The 22351-nt window shown below is 41.6% G+C and overlaps 1 protein-coding gene and 6 non-coding genes across 7 annotated transcripts in view; 3 read left to right on the top strand and 4 right to left on the bottom strand.

Moving 5' to 3' along the window:
• Positions 1-22351, bottom strand: part of LOC138069278 (zinc finger protein 184-like) — a 1142341-nt gene that overhangs the window by 67820 nt on the left and 1052170 nt on the right. The gene's annotated exons all lie outside the window — the stretch shown is intronic.
• TRNAM-CAU (transfer RNA methionine (anticodon CAU)) lies at positions 2906-2977 on the top strand. Its single transcript has one exon. It is a non-coding gene; the product is annotated as a tRNA-Met (tRNA).
• TRNAS-AGA (transfer RNA serine (anticodon AGA)) lies at positions 5055-5136 on the bottom strand. The gene has a single exon. It is a non-coding gene; the product is annotated as a tRNA-Ser (tRNA).
• Positions 7424-7505, top strand: TRNAS-UGA (transfer RNA serine (anticodon UGA)). Its single transcript has one exon. It is a non-coding gene; the product is annotated as a tRNA-Ser (tRNA).
• TRNAQ-CUG (transfer RNA glutamine (anticodon CUG)) lies at positions 9203-9274 on the bottom strand. Its single transcript has one exon. It is a non-coding gene; the product is annotated as a tRNA-Gln (tRNA).
• On the bottom strand, positions 12397-12478 carry TRNAS-AGA (transfer RNA serine (anticodon AGA)). Its single transcript has one exon. It is a non-coding gene; the product is annotated as a tRNA-Ser (tRNA).
• Positions 16686-16773, top strand: TRNAR-UCU (transfer RNA arginine (anticodon UCU)). Its single transcript is given in 2 exon segments — positions 16686-16722; positions 16738-16773. It is a non-coding gene; the product is annotated as a tRNA-Arg (tRNA).

Here is a 22351-nt window from a genome sequence, read left to right as displayed (position 1 = left end):
TCAGGGATTTCTTTTCTCATATGTAACTATAACCTGTATATCTCTAACACACATATTTTTATTCGTCTAAGGGAAATCGATCACTAACCCCATGCTTGCTTCACACAACTCCAGCATGTTTATGGGGTAAAAAGCTAGAAGTAATTGCTATCTAAAGAAAGCAAAATTCTTGACTGGAAAACTATCTCTACCAAAAGGCAGTGATCAACTGATACGAAGTTTATTTTCCTTGCCTATTAAGAATTTTAATATTTATAATAATTAAATATAATAATCATGATATGAAGTTTAAATAATATTGAGATTATATGGAATGAATAAAATCTATCTTCTATCCATGCTATAGCTGTTCACTTTCTCTCCACAGTGAAATAAATTTTTGCATAACCTTCCAGAGTATATATTATTATTTTTAATGTATAGTATTCAATTCACTCTTTATTTTAAGCAAATTTTAGCAAACTAATGTTTAGTAATTGTCTTAGTTATTTCCTTCCATTAAAAATATATTCTGACCTCTACAAATTATACCCAATTGATTTTTTGACAGTAGTACAAAAAATAAAAAATTCACTGAAAGAGAGAGAGATAGCCTTTTCAACAAATGGTAGAGGAGCAATTGGACATTCATAGGCAAAAACAAAAACCTTTTTATGATGTTGATCTAGACCTCATTCCATATATAAAATTAGAATAAATCACAAACTAAGATGTAAAACTATAAATTTTTCAGAGAATAACATAGGAGATCTTCAGAATCTTCATCCTTTAGACTTGATACAAAAGCCCAATCCTTAAAAGGAAAAAAGTGGACCTCATCAAAATTTAAAACTTTTACTCCACAAAAAGATACCATGGGCTTCCCTGGTGTCTCAGTGGTAAAGAATCTGCCTGCCAACACAGAAGACATGTGTTCAACCTGTGAGCCAGAAAGATTCCACATGCCGCAGAGCAACTAAGTCTGCACCACTATTGAGCCTGTGCTCCAGAGCCCAGGAGCCTCAAGTACTGAGTCCATAGGCCGCAACTACTGAAGTCCAGCACTCTAGAATCCATGCTCTGCAACAAGAGAATCCACCACAATAAGAAGCCTGTGGACTGCAATTGAAGAGTAGCCCGTGGCTCACCGCAACTAGAGAAAGCCCGAGCAGAAATGAAGATCCAGCACAGCCAAAAACAAAGTAATAAACAAAATTGTTTTTTTAAAGATACTATTAAGGAGTTGAAAAAACAAGCTGCAAATTGGGAGGAAATGTTTGCACACCACACACCTGACAAAAGACAGTATCTTGCAAATGCACAAGAATTCTGGAAACAACAAACTTTTTAAAAACCTCAACAATCCAATTAGAACGTGAATAAAAGACATGAAGAGACATTTCACTAATGGGGATAGACGGATGGCAAATCAGCACATGATTAGAAACTTGGGCAGAGATTTTGACAGGGCAAAACTCTCTCTAACAATGACAAAGTCCCTAGCCATAAAGCTTTCCTGCATCTGAAGCTTTCAGGTCTGGGCTCAAACCTTTCCATTACTGAGAAAGTGACTGAAACACAGGTGCATAGGCCAAGTGAACCTCTTCCAGAAAGAGAAGACTGTATTCTGTTAATGCTGGCAGGAGAATATTGGCAGTGGATACAGATATAGAAGTGATGACCCCTGCCTCCTCACTGAGACATTGTCTTGGGTTGCCAACACTAGGTCTGAAGTTTCTGTGGCAAATAATAAGGAAAAGAGCAGAAACTCCAAGAATATACTGTAGACAAGGCAAGCGATCTGCAAAATTCAGAAGTGAAGTGGAGTGAAGTCGCTCAGTCGTGTCTGACTCTTTGCGACCCCATCGACTGTAGCCAACCAGGCTTCTCCGTCCATAGGATTTTCCAGGCAAGAGTACCCGAGTGGGTTGCCATTTCCTCCTCCAGCAAAATTCAGAAGAGAATATATAAAGGATGAAGGACAGCTCAAGGAGGAAACCAGTCAGCACCTTCTGAGGTTTGACTTCTTGCTGCCACAAACCATGCCTGCCTCAGGGAAAGCTTGTCCCATCGTTGGAGGCAAAATCCTCATTGCAGAAAAGGGCCTTATCCCTACCCTTGGTGGGAGCTTTCGTTTTCAGTTCAGGACCTGTTGAGTCCCTGGGGGACTATCTTAATTCCTAAGTTTCTCAGTTTCTGAGCAATGAGACCACATTCAAACAAACTTGCCATATGACTAGACCTCTGAAAATAGAAGAGCTAGATGACTCCAGGTTGGGGTGTGGAGGGAAGGAGTCGCAGTTGGCTCTGAACCTCGCAAGAAGGGGAATTTGCCAAAATGGAGCCTTATTTCGGAGTCTCCAATAATCAAGAGCAGCAGAGCAAGAGAAATCTGTGTAGCACCCAGGAGGGGGGAGTAACTTAAGCTGAACACGAGATATTGTCCACTTTTGCCTGATAAATCTAAGTACATGCTTGGAAGGAGGGAAAGGAGAAAAAAAGGAGAAAGGCAGGACCACGAGGAAATCCAGAGAAAAGTGCTTTGGGTGAGGGAGAAACTGACTCTTGAAAGGTTTTAAAAGGCTTTGCTGAGTTCTTATTCTGGAAAGCTGACATTCTAGCCATCATTATTCCCTACCTAGCTATCATAATTCCTGATCCAAAGGGAATGATTGTCACCCTCTTAAAGAAAGAAAGGGTTGAAGATTTGTGAGGACTGCAAACTAGAGATTGTGTGGCATTAATATTTTGAGAATGACACAGACTATAAGGGCCAGAAAGAAAGTGAAAAGCATAGAGGAGACAGATGAAGAAAGAGAATGGTGAAAAGAAGACAGAGAAAGTGACAGTACTAAACTTGGAAGTGTTGGGGAAATGTGAAAGAATCAAGGTTGAAAAATATTCCCTAGCATCTCCCCCTAACATAAGCAGAGTGGCGCAGCGGGAGCGTGCTGGGCCCATAACCCAGAGGTCGATGGATCGAAACCATCCTCTGCTATGTGTGGTCATCTTTTTCCTCAAGAGTACTTCACCTACTGAAACATTCGCAAAGTAGAAACTGTAGACAAAAGCCACCAGAGGAAAAAAAAAAAAAAAAAGCCTCCAGAGATGATCCCATGACCATTCTCACCCTCTGGGCTTCCTGGGACAGGAATATCTTATTTTCTCTGCTCCAGCTGTCTTCAGAAGCCTACAGAATAATGGCAAGCACTATCTAGTCTTAACTTGTCTTCCACTTCAGCTGTCTACTCCCTCACTGCTTACTTGACTCTCTCTTAGAGAGGCTCAAAAAATATATGTTGAATCCAAGAAGCTTTACTTATAACCATGGCCACACTCATTTCTTCGACTGCTGGTCATTCCAGTATTTGAATGGGATGAAGTCAAGATAAACTGTGGAAGAAAAACAGACCTCAAATGATGGGGAATCTCCACCTGTTGGGCAGAAGCAGAGGTAGATTTATATGATTCCACCTTGTCCTAGAGGAAGGAACACAAAGGAGAAAGTGTCCAGTTGAGATATGCTGGGTAACAGCAGAAGGGGAAGAGGAGCAGAGGGAAGAGGAAAAAAGAATGGAAGACAATGAGAAAGGAGATGAGAGTGCTGGTGGACAAAAGGGAAGACATAAGGAGAGAGATGGAGAAGGAAATGGCAACCCACTCCAGTGGGCCTGGGAAAACCCATGGACAAAGGAGCCTGGCGGGCAACAGTCCAGGGGGTCACCAAAGAATTGAATATGGCTTAACAACTAAACAGCAGCAACAACAAATGAGAGAGAAGGAAAGGAGGAGCAGTTGAGTGGCTGTTCAGGAAAGGAAGGAAAAAGTACAGAATTGAGACCACATGGAGTTTGAAGGAGATGGTCCTCACCAAATTGAAACAAAAATAACTTCAAGCTCCGTTTATCTGGTTTCAGGTATGGGACCAGGACGGAACTTGACACCTGAACCTAGGACTTCCTGACCTGCTACTACATACATAAAGGAGATCAAGCAAATACCTCGTGCTTGGGTCTCTTCATCAGCTGTGTGCTCCTTCTTCCTCAAGTGACAACCAGTTTTTCTCGGCAAATTTTATGTAACTTGGGTCTAGTGCTTTTCTCCTGACTATGTAGAGGTAAAACGCACCCCCATGGTACAAGTGCAGCCTCTGATTTCAGGAATAAAGTCCCGGAATCAATCTCACCCTAAGTACTCAGCCTGACTTTGATCAATGACCCTGGACTTTCACTTATTTGTCATCAATAATGCAGGGATCAACAATGTTCTGCTTAGCTGCCACTGATTCCCCTATGACCAAGGCCTGGAGTGGATTAGAAATTACCAAGACTTGGTGATTTATTTCCATAATTTCCTTCGTGGATTATTTTTGATTTCCACTGCACCGGGTATGACCCACCACCTCGATGATCACTGCCCACCAGAGAATATCTGGGGACTCAGTAAGTTAAGAGTAAGAAAAAAGTGCAACTGGCAGATCCATCTACAGTTATACACGTCACTGCTTTTGGGCCCCAAGACAAGTCCACCATATGTAAGGTCATCGTCCCTATCTAGTTGGATCACAAAGGAAATGGTTTTACTTAATTTCTTTAGTTGTGTTGTGGTTTGCTTATTAATACCCATTTTGGATTTCCCACTTGGCAACCTTAACTTTAACTTTCACTTCATCCAAGATTTCATGGAGTTTCCTTTGTACGTGAACAAAGATGAAGATGACCCCTGTTAAGGGTGAGGTTCTTTGACCAAGGAAACGCTCATTTCAAGTTTTTTTCCTTAAGTCTGTCTGCCTTGTAAGCAGGGTTTTCATCACAGGAAAAGGGAAGGGATCACCAAAGCCTTGACTCTCCTAGGGAGAAAAGAAAACACCATTAGGGGTATGGTAGAATTTCTTAAAGCTAATAATAGTAGTAAGACCCCCATGCTGTTTGGGGCGCCATTCGAATGCTTCATGCCTTTCCCCAGCAGCCATAAAGAGCCAGGTTGGAGAACAAGCCTTCTCACTTTAAGACACGGGCATTCTTCCCCAACTGGCTATGTCTCAGTAGGATTAACCTTTCCCTGGGGAAAGGTACCGTAGTCGGCAGGATTCGAACCTGCGCGGGGAAACCCCAATGGATTTCTAGTCCATCGCCTTAACCACTCGGCCACGACTACTCAGCAATTATGCTGACTACTTGGCAATTGAGCTGTATCTTTACATGAGTAACAGTACAGAATAAAGCTCTTTTCAAAGAAATTTTCTGCCAGAAAGTGTATTCGTATTAAGTAAAATTTCTTGCTCTTTGACATCATTTAGTCGAATATCTCGCTACTGTGGCAAACTGGCAAGTAACACTTCCTCCTCAGTCTGGAAGGACCCCTTATTCTGATAGTCTGATAGAAGGAGCCTAAATAGAAGACATTCTGAGAGACCAGCTTCCTGCTGTCAGCTTCTGATGGGGATCCATGAGATACATACACTCATCAGAACCACCTAGAGGGCTTTTTATTAAAGCAGATTGCTGCATCTCTTCACACCTGCCCACCCCACTCCTGCTGCTGCTGCTGCTGCTAAGTCACTTCAGTCATGTCCGACTCTGTGAGACCCCATAGACGGCAGCCCACCAGGCTCCCCCATCCCTGGGATTCTCCAGGAAAGAACACTGGAGCGGGTTGCCATTTCCTTCTTCAATGCATGAAAGTGAAAAGTGAAAGTGAAGTCTCTCAGTCGTGTCCTACTCTTCTCGACCCCATGGACGGCAGCCTACCAGGCTCCTCCACCCATGGGATTTTCCAGGCAAGAGTATTGGAGTGGGGTGCCATTGCCTTCTCCACCACCCCACTCCTAGAAAGTTTTTAATTCTGTAGATTTGAATCCAAGCCCAAGAATTTGCATTTCTCACAAGTTCCCAAGTGGTGCACACTTTGCTGGTTGGGGGCAATACTTTGATTAGACCATTCAAGGACAATAAACTTCAAAATAAATTTACTGTGTCAAAGGTTATAAACCCTATATGAGCCTAAATGGATGTATATAGCAAGTGCCTTGGTAGCAAGACCAAATAACATTTGCAAGAATATGGTGAGGGGAGTATAATTCTTATTATCCTAAAGAGATGATTTATTTTAACTCCCAGCGAGGTATATTCCACCTCAATCATGGTGGTCATGTTCTTTTCATAGTTGAGATTCTCTCTACTAGTTTATGCTCCAGCGAAACACTTCCATTCCTAGAACTCAGAGATAAAGTCCTTGGTTTTGGAGGGATTCCCTTGGACTGCAAGATCAAACCAGTCAACCCTAAAGGAAATCAATCTTGAATATTCATTAGAAGGACTGATGCTGAAGCTGAAGCTCCAGTACTGTGGCCACCTGATGCAAAGAGCAGATTCATTAGAAAAGACCGTGATGCTGGGAAAGAGTAAAGGCAGGAGGAGAAGGGGACAACAGAGCATGAGCTGGTTGGATGGCATCACCGACTCAATGGACATGAGTTTGAGCAAGCTCCACGAGATGGTAAAGGACAGGGAAGCCTGGTGTGCTGCAGTCCATGGGGTGGCAAAGAATTGGATACGACTGGGCTACTGAACAACATTTCCATGAAAAGGAATCAGAACCAAGTCTCCCCTTCATTATCACATTCTCATAAACCAGATAGTCTCTGACTCAAGAATCAACTTTATTAATTTAGCTGGATTTTTTTCCCTAACATTTACGTGTTTTCATATATTTTTGCGTTGTTCTGCATTGGGAGGGACCAAGAATGTCCTCCGGCAGAATTCGGATCCTTGGGGAACCTGTACTGAGTGCCTCCCTTTTCCCCAGGCTCCAGAGGCTGAAGGCTTAGGTAGCTTGGGAATTGTCTGGCGGCCTTCACTAGGATGACACAAGTGACCTTCAAAGGAAGAAATCCCAAACGTTGTCTTTTCTAGTTAGGACAGAAATTGCTCAGTTCCCCCACCCCACCCCCCAACTCCTCACTCTGAATTGTCGCGGTAGTCTGATTTTAATCGTTCTTTTGGAAGCACACGTCAGTTTGACGCCATGGAAGAGATTCCTGATTTAGATTTTCAACCTGAAAGTAAACACAGATGACCACCCCCACCCCGCACCTCCAATTCTCGCATTTTCCCTTTATTCGAGTTCCTTCTTCCATTGGTATTTGCGACTGGAGGTTGTTTGGAACTCACTCTAAACACAAAGCTCCCCTTCTGCGGGTTCCCGAGAACTAGGAGTGATCGTGTGTGTCCGCGCTGGACAAGCTCCAGCATCCAGGAAGATCCAGTCCTTTGTCTAGGAGCTTTTTAGTGAATTACATTACCAGCTGCTTCTTGATTTGCTCTCTTTCATACACGAGGGAGAGATCCGGACAGGGCTAAGAAACTTTTTGTTGTCAAACAACTGTTGCAGAACTTGCCACTAACTAGTTTTCACTTTGGCCCGCAAAAGTAGCAGTAAGTCAGTAGTCGTGGCCGAGTGGTTAAGGCGATGGACTTGAAATCCATTGGGGTTTCCCCGCGCAGGTTCGAATCCTGCCGACTACGATTTTCTACATAGTTAACACCGACTCAGACGACGTCGCAGCCATACTGCATTCCGTCTTGCTGTTAAAAGCATCATGATATACTCATCAACTACTGTTGACTCGTCACTATGGTCAACTCAAGGAATGCTGGGGTTCATGTAAAGCAAGATGCACTATAAGCATGAGTCCCATAATATTTATATTTGCATGTGGTATATATACTGTGTGATGGCAACAAAGTATGCAATAAAAACAGAGCTTTACAGTTGTAGAGTAGACATCTTTTGCATTTTCATCTGGGAATATGTATCTATAAATAAAGAATAGAGCAAACTAAAATTTTGAGCAAAGTAAAAATGATCTGTTTATATGGATAATGGAGTATGAAGAGTAGATTCCACATTCTGTGGTCAAAGGAATATAATGAGACCATAAATAGTGTTTTCTCTGTACAGCATTTGCAAAAAAAGAAAAAAAAACAAATTAATATAGATGTACAGTGTCTTAAAGTTAGTGGCACACTGTGAGAGAGAAAATCAGCACTCTGGTTTTGAACAAAGGAGTGTGTTTACACGTCGAAGCAGAAACTTCGTAGAACTCATTATGAAGGAGAACCTAGACATGAATGTTTGAATGAGTGCTTTACACAAAGGGCTAATGTTGAGAAGCAGCAGATACTATATAATAAGATCAGTATATGGGAGCAGAATCTTCATATGCATTAGTTGTAAGAAAAAAAATTGCTTTAAAATCTCCCACACAACCTGGTATCATAATAAGACTATGTAGGGGTGGGGGTGGAATCTTCCCAGTCTCTAGTTCATGTGAAATGGCTGCAAATGTCTAATCCAAGAAAACAAAGCAAAACAACTCAAACTTCATCCAAGACAAATACTATATTAAAAAAAAAAATCCAGAATCCATTGCAAAACAGTAAAAGAACAAGTTGGGGTGGGGTGGGGGGGGGGGAGGAAAACTTACACCAAGAATGTAATTAGTAAGGAAATAGCAGTAGTCACTCATTTTATCTGATAAAAGGAGATGTTTGGTGTTATGTGTGTAGCCCAATGCACAGATGAATATGGCAATGAAAATGTCATTATGGATTCCCCACCCATTTTAAGCTGAAATAGGTTAAATCTGTAGATATTTTTAAAATGTAATAATGACTATTGTGCGCTTGTTTACTTAAAGTCACCTACTTTAAGATTTTCCACCTTTAGTTTTTCTCTCTCTGTTTATATATATATACACACACACTAGGTTCAGTGGCCCTGTGGAAGGGTGGAAGGAGTCAGAAATTGTGCAGGTAGAGATCATGGGCAGAAAAGAAATTTGCTGTTTATATATTCTCCAATACTATTAGATTAATTTATTTCCCACTGTTGAAATATTGAACAATTTCAAATATTCTTTTAGTGTGCACTGAAAGTAAACTTTATTAAAAGAATCGTTATTGCTTTTTGTTAGTTTTTTATTTTCTAGTCGAAGCGGAGTGCAACGTTTTTGTCGTCTTGCACTTGTACTTAACTTAATTCTGATACTCCTTTTCTTTCTTATAAAATTAACTCCATTAAACCAGAATGGGATTTCTCTTCTGCCTCCTCACCCAAATGCTGATGTGTTTGGACTTACAAGAAGTAAAATAGGCCAAATTGATTTTGTCAATAGGTAGACAATATTTTCCAGGGGAAAATAAAGAGACAAAATGTTGGCAGGTTCCACCGAGACTTGAACTCGGATCGCTGGATTCAGAGTCCAGAGTGCTAACCATTACACCATGGAACCACGCACGGAACGCAGCCTGCCATAACTGTCAGTGACGTGTCACAGTAACTCTACTGAAACCATTTAATTTAAACTATCAAAATACTTAGTCTACGTCCACTCACGACACTTGAAAAAAAAATCCTAAGGGGTTTAATTCATTTTTTCTCCTTTATTTATTTATTTATTTTTTGGCCAAATACAAGACCCCAAAGAGTGTCCGCTCCCGCCCCCGCCATTAACTCAGAAACTTGGTGGTTCTAGTCCTTGCTTTCTTCTTAAAAAAAACCCAAAAAACACCAACAACACAGAATGAATATTTTGAACATTTCTTGTATCATCAGCACTGGATTGAACGTGTTATATTCATTGTATGATGTAATACTTTAAAACTCGTCGAGGTATTTTTAGTCTTCATATAGACAGGAAAACAGATCCTTTGAGATTTTATAGTTTATCTGTACCTCTGCGCAGTTTTGGCCATAAATCAATACGTTTCTCCACATAGATTATTTAGTTATCAGGTCCATTGCCTTTAGGAAAGCAAGCTTTAATGTGTTGATTTCTGGCACATTCACGGAAGAAACCTTGCAAAAGAAGTTATGTTTCCGAGAAAGTGGAAAAGGTACACTTGAAACAAAAGTCTGAATTTTGTCAAGTGTAGGGATTGGTGAGGAGCAAATCAGAGATTCAATATTTCAAGATCAAAGACTCATCATACTCTACTTCATCAAGAGAAAAATGTCCAGTGAAGACTGCCAAATTGTACTAAAGATTTTTCTTACTACTATTCTGCGGACAACTTTTTTTTTTTTTTTAAGCCAGCACGCTTCCTTAAAGACTAGGTTTCTGGGGCGGGGTCGGTGGATCCCTCGGCGTCTCGCACGCAATCTCTAGAGCCCCTTTCAACTCTCCTAGTCTCTTACCTCCGTTCGGCTAAGTTCACCGAGGCAGCCCAGTAGCAAATTTCTGTCGAGATTTCAACAGAATTTTAGCCGAGATGAGCCTTGGAATTTGTGAGGGTGGAATTCCGGGGATGCTGGCGGCTTCCCGTCACCCACCGTCCCCGTGGATGTAAGTAGGCATTATTCTACAAATGAATGACTTTCGATTTAATGGAAAGAGACCTGTTCCCTTAAATGAGGCGGTGCTGTGACTACCTGGGAAAAACACAGGTCCGCGCTCAGGACTATTCTGATAGTTCAGTGCCAGGCCTCCGATAGCAGCGAGAAGGTCACCAAGTATTGCCCTTCATTTCTTGCTCACAGAGGTCCTTGCAGGATGGTGTGCTTGCCCGTGCGTCTGGAGGCAGCTGAATGGGGCTCTCCTGCTAACTGTGATGGAAAAAATTGCAAAGAGAGCCCACTTCTCTCAACATCTTTTTAAAATTCAAGCTCCATGATTCATTAACCCCAATGCTGTAAGTTAAGAGGCAAAGTTGCACCCACGCCTGAAGGTGAGATTCTAGTCAAACCAGTTCTGAGTTTCTCTCTTCTCTCAGAGTGGTTATGGGGTTTGGGTTCCTCCTGGGTTTGAGGAGGCCAGAAGTTACACTTCTGATCAGAACCAGTGGGTAGACCCAGACTCATTTTGAAGCACAAGATGATCAGAATCTGCACTGCAGCTTATTCTTAATTTTTACCCAGAGTTTCCCATGAGATAAGTTATATTTAAATTGCATTTTCCTTGCTTCTTTTGAGGAAGGAAATGTATAGAAGTATCTCTAAGTAGCAGCATTTCTCTTAAGTCTCAATGGCTAAAGTTTGTATAAATTAAATAGATTTTTTTCTAGGCTTTTATTGTTGGAATTGTTCAATTCCTGGTAGCACCTGGAGTCTCCAAGTCATAATTCTTACATAGATCATTGCTTTATCCAGAATGTCTAGCTTCTGGAAATTTAAGAAATGGAGGGAAATTCCAGGAATTGATGGAAGTACCAAGAGAAAGATAAAAATCACAACCATGGTGGGATTTTTAGTGGTATATTTTTATACAATATACCTCTCTGAAAAGCTAAGACACATAAAAAAAAAAAACCCATAAAATAAAGTAGTGCAAGTCATATAACATACATATACAGAGAACAGTGCACATACCAGCTTCCTGATTCAAACTTTTTCCAAACACACATGAAATTATCTCTATTTACATTTTACCAGGCCACAAAACACAGCATGATTAGATACATGCTATTATTTCAAAGCAATAAAACTACCTAGGCCATAAGCTCCAGGAAAGTTCATGGAAACCCTAGAGCTTCCTGGAGAAATCTTGAGTCTGTTTTATACTCAAGATTTAAAAGGTATGGTTGCCTTATGAGGAAAATAAAGTAATGCATTTTGAAAATGGGGGAGGGGGAAGCAACCATCGAAATATCTATCCAATAAAAATGAAAATTTGCATATGCTAAAGTTAATAGCTTTCCCCCCCAACAATTGCCCAAACCTGGAAACAACCTTGAACAATCAGGTTCAATGGATGGAAGAAGAAATAAACTATGGTACAGCCACTCAATGAAATTCTATTCAATCGATAAAAAGGTGCAAAATTTTAATACATGCAACAACTTGCATAAATCTTAAGGCATGTTCTATCTCATGTGAAAGAAGCTAATCTTAAAAGGTTACATTCTGTATGATTCCATTTCCACAACATTCTCAAAAACGTCAAACAAGGGAGCAAAAAACATCTGGTTGTCAACTGGTATGTATAGAATTAGGAGATGACTATAAAGGGATTACATGGGGAGGTTTATGGATTGATGGGACTTTCCTGTATCCTGATTATGGTAGCGGTTACACGAATAAACTCATATAATTTCAAAAAGCCAGTTTCACTCTGTGGCAAATATTTTAATAAAGTGTGTAAGTGATTTAACATTTCACTCAAGTGTCCCTTTGGGAAGGGAAAGCTGAAGACACCCTTGAGCCTTGTATAAGGTTTGGGTTGGGGAATTACTAGAAAGTGAAAGTGAAGTCAGTCAGTCGAGTCCGACTCTTTGAGACCCCATGGACTGTAGCCTAACAGGCTTCTCCGTCCATGGGATTCTCCAGGCAAGAATAATGGAGTGGGTAAACTTCTGAGAATGTTATCAGTACTAGCTTTGCTTTTCCCAGCAGCACTACATAGGTTAAAATTTCTGCCGTAGTCGGCAGGATTCGAACCTGCGCGGGGAAACCCCAATGGATTTCTAGTCCATCGCCTTAACCACTCGGCCACGACTACAAGCGTGGAAACACGTTTTAAAAGAGGATATATGGTAGACATAAAGACAAGACTTGTGTAAACAAGTGTATGCAGTGAGTTGGGCAAAAACCCTCAGATGAATGAAAGCTTAGGGCTGTGCTTGTGTGCCCAGTCGTTCAATTGTGTTCGAATCCTTGCGACCCCATAGATTGTAGCCCACCAGGCTTTGGTGTCCATGGGATTTCCCAGGCAAGAACACTGGAGTGGGTTGCCATTTCCTACTCCAAGGGAAAGCTTGGGGAGGGAGGTCAAACTCTCTCCAGCAGCCTCCGACATTTAGGAGCACTGCTATAAGTGTGCTGGAGAAGACAGTCCTAAAGGAAATCAACCCTGAATATTCACTGGAAGGGCTGATGCTGAAGCTGAAGCTCCAATACTTTAGCCACCTGATGCGAAGAACTGACTCATTGGAAAAGACCCTGAAGCTGGGAAAGATTGGAGGCCGGAGAAGGGGACTACAGAGGGTGAGATGGTTGGATGACATCACCAACTCGATGGACAAGAGTTTGAGCAAGCTCCGGGAGTTGGTGATGGACAGGGAAGTCTGGCGTGCTGCACTCCATGGAGTCACAAAGAGTCAGACACAACTGAGCGACTGAACAACAAAATCTATACAAGTATCTTTGTTTTCAACAAAGTTCAGGTCATTATCAGCTAGGGCCTCCCTCCCTCGGAGATGAGCTGGGCTCGTGCCGGGTGCTGGGGTCTCCGAAATCGAACCAAATTTACTCAGTTGAAATCAAACTAATCCTTTTAGGCGTGGGTGGGACCAACACTTCTGCTTGAACTTACAGCTTCCTCGATGAATGATATTGTGCTCAACGGGTTTCAGGGAAGGGAATGTTCCCTCTGATTTGTGTCTAAGGTGGAAGGAGAGAAAAACGATGTTGAAAACCTCTGAATACCCTCACTCGCTCTCTGTGGGTTCCTAACTTAGGCTCAAAGTACTGTGTTTGGGAATGTATTTTATAGAAGAGAATGCCCTTTCACTTTCCAGATGGGTTAAGAAGAGCTATAGATTGTCCATGAATTTCTTTTCTTTTCTTTTCTTTTTTTGAGTGTGTGAGGTCCTAACTGCTTTCTAGAAAATGGATTATGTGGTTCAGTTTGGGGGAGGAAATGCAAACGCTCATTTCCTCTAAATTAAACCAACATTGCATGTTTCCCATTCTCCTTTTATGTTTGTAACTTGCTGTTCCTTCAGCAGAATCTCCAGACGTTCTACAAAAATGTTTCAGGATAGAATGGTTAAATGTAGATACCAGATCCTAAGATGCATAGATAGACAGGCCCCCATTTTGTGGCCAACAAACTGTTTATAGGTAAGAGGTGTGAGCGGATGCGTAGGATGCATCTTGAAAAAGTTGCTAATTGCTTGGATTTAATACATAATATTTAACCAGAAGTAACAAAGCATTCTTTAAATAGAGTTCTATTCAATTCATCTATCACTGAGAAAGTCTTATGGTGGGTGGGAGTGGGGCGGGGATAAATCTAACTGAAGATCACGTAATTTACTTTTATCTATATCTAGAAAGCTCCAGTATTCTTGCCTGGAGAATCCCAGGGATGGGGCAGCCTGGTGGGCTGCCATCTAAGGGGTCGCACAGAGTCGGACACGACTGAAGCGACTTAGCAGCAACAGCAGAAAGCATATTGAAAAGCAGAGACATAAATTTGCCAACAAAGGTCCGTCTAGTCAAGGCTATGGTTTTTCCAGTACTCATGTATGGATGTGAGAGTTGGACTGTGAAGAAGGCTGAGCGCCAAAGAATTGATGCTTTTGAACTGTGGTGTTGGAGAAGACTCTTGAGAGTCCCTTGGACTGCAAGGAGATCCAACCAGTCCATTCTGAAGGAACTCAGCGCTGGGTGTTCTTTGGAAGGAATGATGCTGAAGCTGAAACTCCAGTACTTTGGCCACCTCATGCGAAGAGTTGACTCATTGGAGAAGACTCTGATGCTGGGAGGGATTGGGGTCAGGAGGAGAAGGGGACGACAGAGGATGAGATGGCTGGATGGCATCACAGACTCGATGGACGTGAGTTTGAGTGCACTCTGGGAGTTGGTGGTGGACAGGGAGGCCTGGCGTGCTGCGATTCATGGGGTCGCAAAGAGTCGGACACGACTGAGCGACTGAATTGAACTGATATCTAGAAAAGATCAACTAAGACATGCTTGACAAATGGACGAAATGTGGTCAGGAAAAGCGAATTCACATCGCTCACAGATTCAGGACAATTCTCATGTGTTTTTCCTTTGGCAATCTGGAAAATTCCTAACCATTTTCTTTAAGAGATTGCCAAATCTGTTTAAAAACTTCATACCCTGCTTGTTTCTGGAGGAATATTTGGACGGTAAGACTTCTATCCTGAGGGTTCCTAGAATGCTTTTTTAAAATTACAGCTTTTTGTTATGAAAAGCAAAAGTGGCCGAGGGCTTCCCTCATTCGGAGAGGGGCCTCTGGAACGTTCTCGCCTCCTTTACTAAAGAGCAGAGAGGTGAAATTTTTCTGACCGACTAGGAGACAGTCCCGGGATTCTCCTTTTCAGCCGGTATTCCCCCTCAGGCAACGTATCGAATAGTCCTTTGGGTCAGGGGAAGGGCAACCCAGGGTACGCTCATCAAAGTCAGTCCCTCGTTAGTGTCTAATGCTTTCGATGCCTTCATTCCGGGTCCTTCTCCTACTAACATTTCCAACTCTGAGGCTGCCCTAGGGATGCCGCTCACCTCCGGCCCTCCTTTTCCGCAGCTCCCAAAACTTGGACTAGAACCAACACGTCCTTAAAGACGTGAGGTTGGAGAAAAAGGAACAAAGAAACTTGGTCAGATCTACCTATCACCTCCCTAGTCTCTAGGTTGCCGGAAGTCCCGCCGTGGCGCTAAGAGAAAGGTATACGCGGCCAGGTCCTGGGAGGAAGCGAGCGCGGAGACAGCATCCGCGGCCCCGAGGAGGGGATGGCGCGGGGGGCTGGCGGGGGAGGGTGGGCTGCTGGCTCTCAATACCCAGGCTCCTAGGCTCTAGGGCTACAAGGACTTTCTCACTCAGTTCAAGCCACCTCTTGTCTAACACGTCCTTTCTGCTTTGCGTTTTTGCTGACAGTCGGTTCAGAGTTCGCGTTTTGTCTTGTAATTTTCAGAATAAATTATTTTCATTTCTGATATTATGTGGAGTTGAGAGGTTGAGGGCCGGGAGAAGCTCCTTTCCCGCATTCTTTGCTACACACTAGTGTGTGAGAGTGCTTGAGTGATCTTCAAGCTCCTGGCTCAGGTTCTAGTCTCCCCTTGGAAGAGCGGGTCATATTTTTTCTATCATGTTGCACTGTCCTCCCTCGGTAGGGATGACCTGGGATTTCTTCTCTTCCTTCCACAACTCTCCTCCGATTTCTCAAGTCACAACTATCCTCCTGCTCCTCGTCAACAAACCTTGGCCTCTCCCGCATTCAGTGACCTCCACTGTTCGCATCCCTTTCTGTCCGCCAAGACAGACGCGTGTTGACCGACGGTGACTGAAGGAGCCACTGAGACTGGACCATACAGTCTCACAGAAAAGCGGCAGCGAAGAAAGAGCCGTCTTTTGCATCTCAACCCAAAGAGTCATCAAAAGAAAATTCCCGAGTTAGAAAACCTGAGATCTTTCCAAAGCTTCCTGGACTCTTTAAAAAACTGTAGCCCTTTCCTTCGAGAGAGAGGGCAACAACGCGATCGCGTTGCTCCATGAGCCCGTTGACAAAACAAACGAAATCTTCTTTTTCAGAAAGAACACAAGAAGGGCCCCCGGATCGAGAGAGAGAGAACTCCAGAAGTGAGCTAGAGGAAAGAGAGTAGTGGGGCCCGGCCATGGATTTAAAATATATCCCAACGCCATTTTGCTGGAAGTTCCTCATATTCCATTTTTGCAAAGCCAACGGTCCCGAGCTTGGGCTTGGAGAGACCAGATGAAATAAGATGTTTTTTGAGTCTTGAACACACTATTCCTTACTTCATGAAAACGAATGACAGCAGTCACGGAAAGGCTCAGAAATTCCTCCATATTGGGCATTGATGTCCCTTACATTGTCTTGTTTTTATGTTTCTTGAACTTTCACAGTGACTGAAACAGAATAAATCTCCACAAATTATATTTACTGATAACCAAATAAATCACCAACAGTATTTGGGATCCAGCCAACTGCCAAAAACCGTCGGGCTCTGTGGCGCAATGGATAGCGCATTGGACTTCTAGCACAGCAGTGAGACATTCAAAGGTTGCGGGTTCGAGTCCCGCCAGAGTCGCGAGTGTTTTTGTCACCAAGCGGATAACCTTGCCACTTATTGGTCCATTCTATGAATTGGACGCAGTCTGAATTCCAGGTACCTACATTTCTCACTGCAGTTGATTCCTACTTTCTGTAGCTTGCATTTGAGGAGCTCCTTCATAAGCACTCCCACACATGTCAACAGTGATTTGATGACCACAGTTTATATCCCTACCCATCTTTTGTGTGTGTATATATACGATAGCAGGAGAAAAAGAAGAATCATAAAGCCAGATATCACGGAGAATTGTTGGGGGCTTAAATTATACTTGAAATCTTATGGGAGGCAAAGTAGATTGTCACTCTCAAAGTTGAAAGTGTCATTCTCTTCCCTGGGAGTGGCTACATATTGTAAGTAGAGCTGATGCTAGAACCCAGGACTTCTGGATAAGAATTTTTAAGCGACTAAAAATGGATCAAAGGAGAGACAGGTTATACTGATGTTAATGAGAATGCAGTAATAAGGCAGAAGTAGAAACAGACATGTGCCTGGGTCATTCCTGGCATCCAAAGGTAAATAGTCACAGAGGGGGCATTCATAAGGAATGTGATCTGTCGCAATGAGAAAAACAATTGCTTGAATGCTTTGCTCAGTTTGTGAGAGTGGGTTTTAATAATGCCTATGTTTTAAGCCACAACTATCTTATGTTACTTCTGTCACATAATTTCTTTGGAAATCAAAATTATATGTAAAAGTAACTGATTCACAGAAGAGGCTGGTGATCCTTTCCTGGGAGAAAAATATAAGTTAAATGGATGTGAACTCAGCTGAGGAAGTTATATGGTCCTGGCTTCCATACCTGGATGGCAACACAATGTCTACACTTGCTGCGGCAGAAAATCGGGAAAAGAACAGAATGCTAGGAATCGCTTGGAGAAGAGTAGCACCATGTAGAATTTAGAGGGAAATCGAGAAAGGGCAAATGATGGGTCCTGCAGGAGTTCAGTCAGCATCTCCTCAGTTTAGACAAGGCACAGTTGCCCTGGGCTCTGGAATCTTGGGCTAGTTTTATCACAACATTTTATCACTTGGAGAGAAATTGTTTCTTTTTCCTTAACATGGTTAAAGTATTAGTATACTCTATTTGCAGAATCCCACTTAAAACCTTACCTTCTCACTGGTAACAGTGTTTTGTTTCTAATAATTTTTACTTCAGAGCAATATGAATTAACTGAAAATTAAATAGACTAAAATTATGTATTTGAAAGCTAAGGGGTGAATATGGCTAACTCAGCACCTGGGGACAAGGAAGGAGACTAAAACTGGCTCTGGTCTTGGATGTGAACAAAATCTTTGATGAAGAATCCTAAGTTCAGACCCTAATTACTGAAAAATTAATAATAATCCAGAATACCAAGGGAATATAAGATCTGCACAGACTTAAGGACAGTATCAAAAACGTCTAAGCAAGTGTCACTAAAACTTGCTTGACAAAGAAGGAGCTTCTTTGGGAGGATAGAGAAAGGAAGAAGTTAATCTTTGAGAACAAGAACTAAAGAGGAGGGAAATGGCTTTGCCTAAGAAACATTTAATAAAAAATTTTTAAATGGCTTTGGCCAGTTCCCCATCTGGAATAATTGATTGTCACTGACCAAAAAAAAAAAAAAAAAACCTATGGAGGTAACCAAAAAGTGGTTATCTTTGGTTCTATTTTCTGGTCCATCATCCATAAACCAAATGGTCAAGACACTACAAAAAAAAAAAATTAGTTTCCCATATAAAGTGAAATGACCATTTCAATTTTCTTTTAAAAACAAATGAACAATATAGACAACAATACTGTATTTCAATCATCAAATTTGCTAAGACTAGAACTTAATTATTCAAACCACTACAAAGAAATGATAGTTACTCTAAGCTAAGAATTAGCCTACTACAGTTTCATAGATAGTGGCAGAAGACATGAGACTTCTGCATGAGAGACAAAGGACGGTTTATTACTCACCACAACAGTAGCCAGAAAGCATCACTTGTACTAATTCCCCAAGCATCAGATCCTCACAGGGATCACTGGAGGGACATTTTGGAAGCTAGCTCCCAGATATGCCTAAATGTGGTTTTCTTTGTATTTATCCAGTTTGGATGTAGTAGGGCTTTATGAATGTTCAGATCAATTTCCAGTCACTATTTTTTCAAATATTGCTTCTTTTCAATCTTTTCTCTCCTTGCTTGCTTGGCTTTAACAGTCAATGTGTTATACTTTCTCAACTTCTTGATTGTGTTTTCCTTTTATAACATTTTTTTTCTGGATATTTTCATCTTCAGTTCAGTTCACTAGCTCAGTCATGTCCGACTATTTGTGATCCCATGGACTGTGGCACGCCAGGCTTCCCTGGCCATCACCAACTCCCAGAGCTTGCTCAAACTCACGTCCATCAAGTCGGTGATGCCATCCAACCATCTCATCCTCTGTCATCCCCTTCTCCTCCTGTCTTTAATCTTTCCCAGCAGTAGGGTCTTTTCCAATGGGTCAGTTCTTTGCATAAGGTGGCCAAACTATTGGAGTTTCAGCTTCAGCATCAGTCTTTCCAATGAATATTTAGGACTGATTTCCTTTAGGATTGACTGATTTGATCTCCTTGCAGTTCAAGGGACTCTCCAACACCACAGTTCAAAAGCATCAATTCTTTGGTGCTCAGCTTTCTTTATAGTCCAACTCTCAAATCCATTTTCATCTTACCAGTTTATTAATTTTCTTTTTCCTAATTTGTTTTAAAATGCATCCACTATTCTTAAGTTACTTTTAAAAGTTTTGTTTTAAAGTTTCTGTTTCCTTTTCCCATTGTCAAGTTTTTTGGATTTTTTTTAATGAGTCAAAAGTTCTTAATTTTGGGTTTCATTCCTTTTGTCTATATTAATTTCAGCTAATTTTGAATCACTCTATTGGAATTCTATTGTATGGATTTCCAGGAGAGTCTATTTCTGCTGTCAGATGTTTCTCTTAGGGTCAGTTTTATCAGTGCTTTGGAAATTTTCATCAGAATGTTTTACCAACAAATAGTGTATTGAATAATTTTCTTTTAAACCTCCCCTTGCCATGGGCCCACTGGTAAAGTAAGATCACTTGAAACAATATGTAGTGATTTGAAGACTATGCTTACAAGTCAGTATGCTTGCTCCTTGGAAGGAAAGCTATGACACATACAGGGTATTAAAGAGCAGAGGCACCATTTTGCTGACAAAGGTCCCTCTTGTCAAGCAATGGTTTATCCAGTAGTCATGTATGGATGTGAGAGCTGGATCATAAAGAAGGCTGAACACTAAAGAACTGATACTTTAAAATTGTGGTGCTGGAGAAGACCCTTAAGAGTCCCTTGGACTGCAAAGAGATCAAACCAGTCAATCCTGAAGGAAATCTACCCGGAGGATTCATTGTAAGGATTGATGCTGAAGATGAAACTCCAATACTTTGGCCACCTGATGCAAAGAGCCAACTCATTGGAAAAGACCCTGATGCTAGGAAAGATTGAAGGCAAAAGAAGAAGAGGGCAGCAGTAGATAGTATCACCAATTCAATGGACATGAATTTGAGCAAACTGCCAAAGACAGTGGAGGACAGAGGAGCCTGGTGTGGCAGTCTATGGGGTCACAAAGAGTTGGACACAGCTCAGAGACTGAACAACAACAAATGCTTTCCAATAGCCATCAAATTTTGAAATGACTTAAAGCTAGCTTGATTTGGTTCAACTTAAAATTTTTAGGTGGGTTAGAAATTATGTGAAATTTCTATAAAATTTTTATCCATATTAAATTAAGATATTGTTGAGATAGAAATTATCATTTTTATTGTTCAGTTCAGTTCAATCACTCAGTCGTGTCCGACTCTTTACAACCCCATGAATAGCAGCACGCCAGGCCTCCCTGTCATCACCAACTCCCAGAGTGCACTCAGACTCACGTCCATCGAGTCAGTGATGCCATCCAGCCATCTCATCCTCTGTTGTCCCCTTCTCCTCCTGCCCCCAATCCCTCCCAGCATCAGAGTCTTCTCCAATGAGTCAACCCTTCGCATGAGGTAGCCAAAGTACTGGAGTTTCAGCTTTAGCATCATTCTTTACAAAGAACACCCAGGGCTGATCTCCTTCAGAATGGACTGGTTGGATTTCCTTGCAGTCCAAGGGACTCTCAAGAGTCTTCTCCAACACCACAGTTCAAAAGCATCAATTCTTCAGCACTCAGTTTTCTTCACAGTCCAACTCTCACATCCATACATGACCACTGTAAAAACCATAGCCTTGACTAGACAAAACTTTGTTGGTAAAGTAATGTCTACTTTTGAATATGCTATCTAGGTTGGTCATAACTTTTCTTCCAAGGAGTAAGCGTCTTTTAATTTCATGGCTGAAATCACCATCTGCAGTGATTTTGGAGCCCCCCAAAATAAAGTCTGACACTGTTTCCACTGTTTCCCCATCTATTTTGCATGAAGTGATGGGACCAGATGCCGTGATCTTCATTTTCAGAATGTTGAGCTTTAAACCAACTTTTTCACTCTCCTCTTTCACTTTCATCAAGAGGCTTTTTGTTCCTCTTCACTTTGTGCCATAAGGGTGGTGTCATCTGCATATCTGAGGTGATTGATATTTCTCCTGGCATCTTGATTCCATCCTGTGCTTCTTCCAGCCCAGTGTTTCTCATGATGTACTCTGCATAGAAGTTAAATAAGCAGGGTGACAATATACAGCCTTGACATACTCCTTTTCCTATTTGGAACTAGTTTGTTGTTCCATGTCCAGTTCTAACTCTTGCTTCCTGACCTGCACATAGGTTTCTCAAGAGGCAGGTCACGTGGCCTGGTATACCCATCTCTTGAAGAATTTTCCGCAGTTTATTATGATCCACACAGTCAAAGGCTTTGGCAAAGTCAATAAAGCAGAAATAGATGTTTTTCTGGAACTCTCTTGTTTTTTTGATAATGCAGCGGATGTTGGCAATTTGATCTCTGGTTCCTCTGCCTTTTCTAAAACCAGCTTGAACATCTGTAAGTTCACAGTTCACGTACTGCTGAAGCCTGGCCTGGAGAATTTTGAGCATTACTTTACTAGTGTATGAGATGAGTGCAGTTGTGTGGTAGTTTGAGCATTCTTTGGCATTGCCTTTCTTTGGGATTGGAATGGAAACTGACCTTTTCCAGTCCTGTGGCCACTGGTGAGTTTTCCAGATTTGCTGGCATATTGAGTGCAGCACTTTCACAGTATCATCTTTCAGGATTTGAAATAGCTCAACTGGAATTCTCACTAAAACTATAGTAAAAAGATTTTTTTAAGCTCAAATATGAGAAGAACACAAAAGAAGTGGAATGTAAGAAACACTAAAAGTGAAAAATAGGTAGACAAATTGTAACAGACTTCACAGAAACAATCTGATTAATAGCAAAGTTTCTTTAAAAAGCTCAGGAACTGAGAGCACTATGTACTGGAGGCTAAAGGGAAACTGAAAGCAGATTATTTAAAATTTGAGAAAGAGTTAGAGCCCTAAATTCTCTGCACTTATACTGAGTGTTTGCCCTTCTACCACCCAGGAAAAAATCTGGAGATTTATTCTGCAAATAAAG

This window comes from Capricornis sumatraensis, chromosome 22, assembly GCF_032405125.1.
Source record: "Capricornis sumatraensis isolate serow.1 chromosome 22, serow.2, whole genome shotgun sequence".
NCBI lineage: Eukaryota > Metazoa > Chordata > Mammalia > Artiodactyla > Bovidae > Capricornis > Capricornis sumatraensis.
The sequence above is the reverse complement of the archived record's forward strand: the minus strand, read 5'-3'. Positions and strand labels throughout refer to the sequence as shown.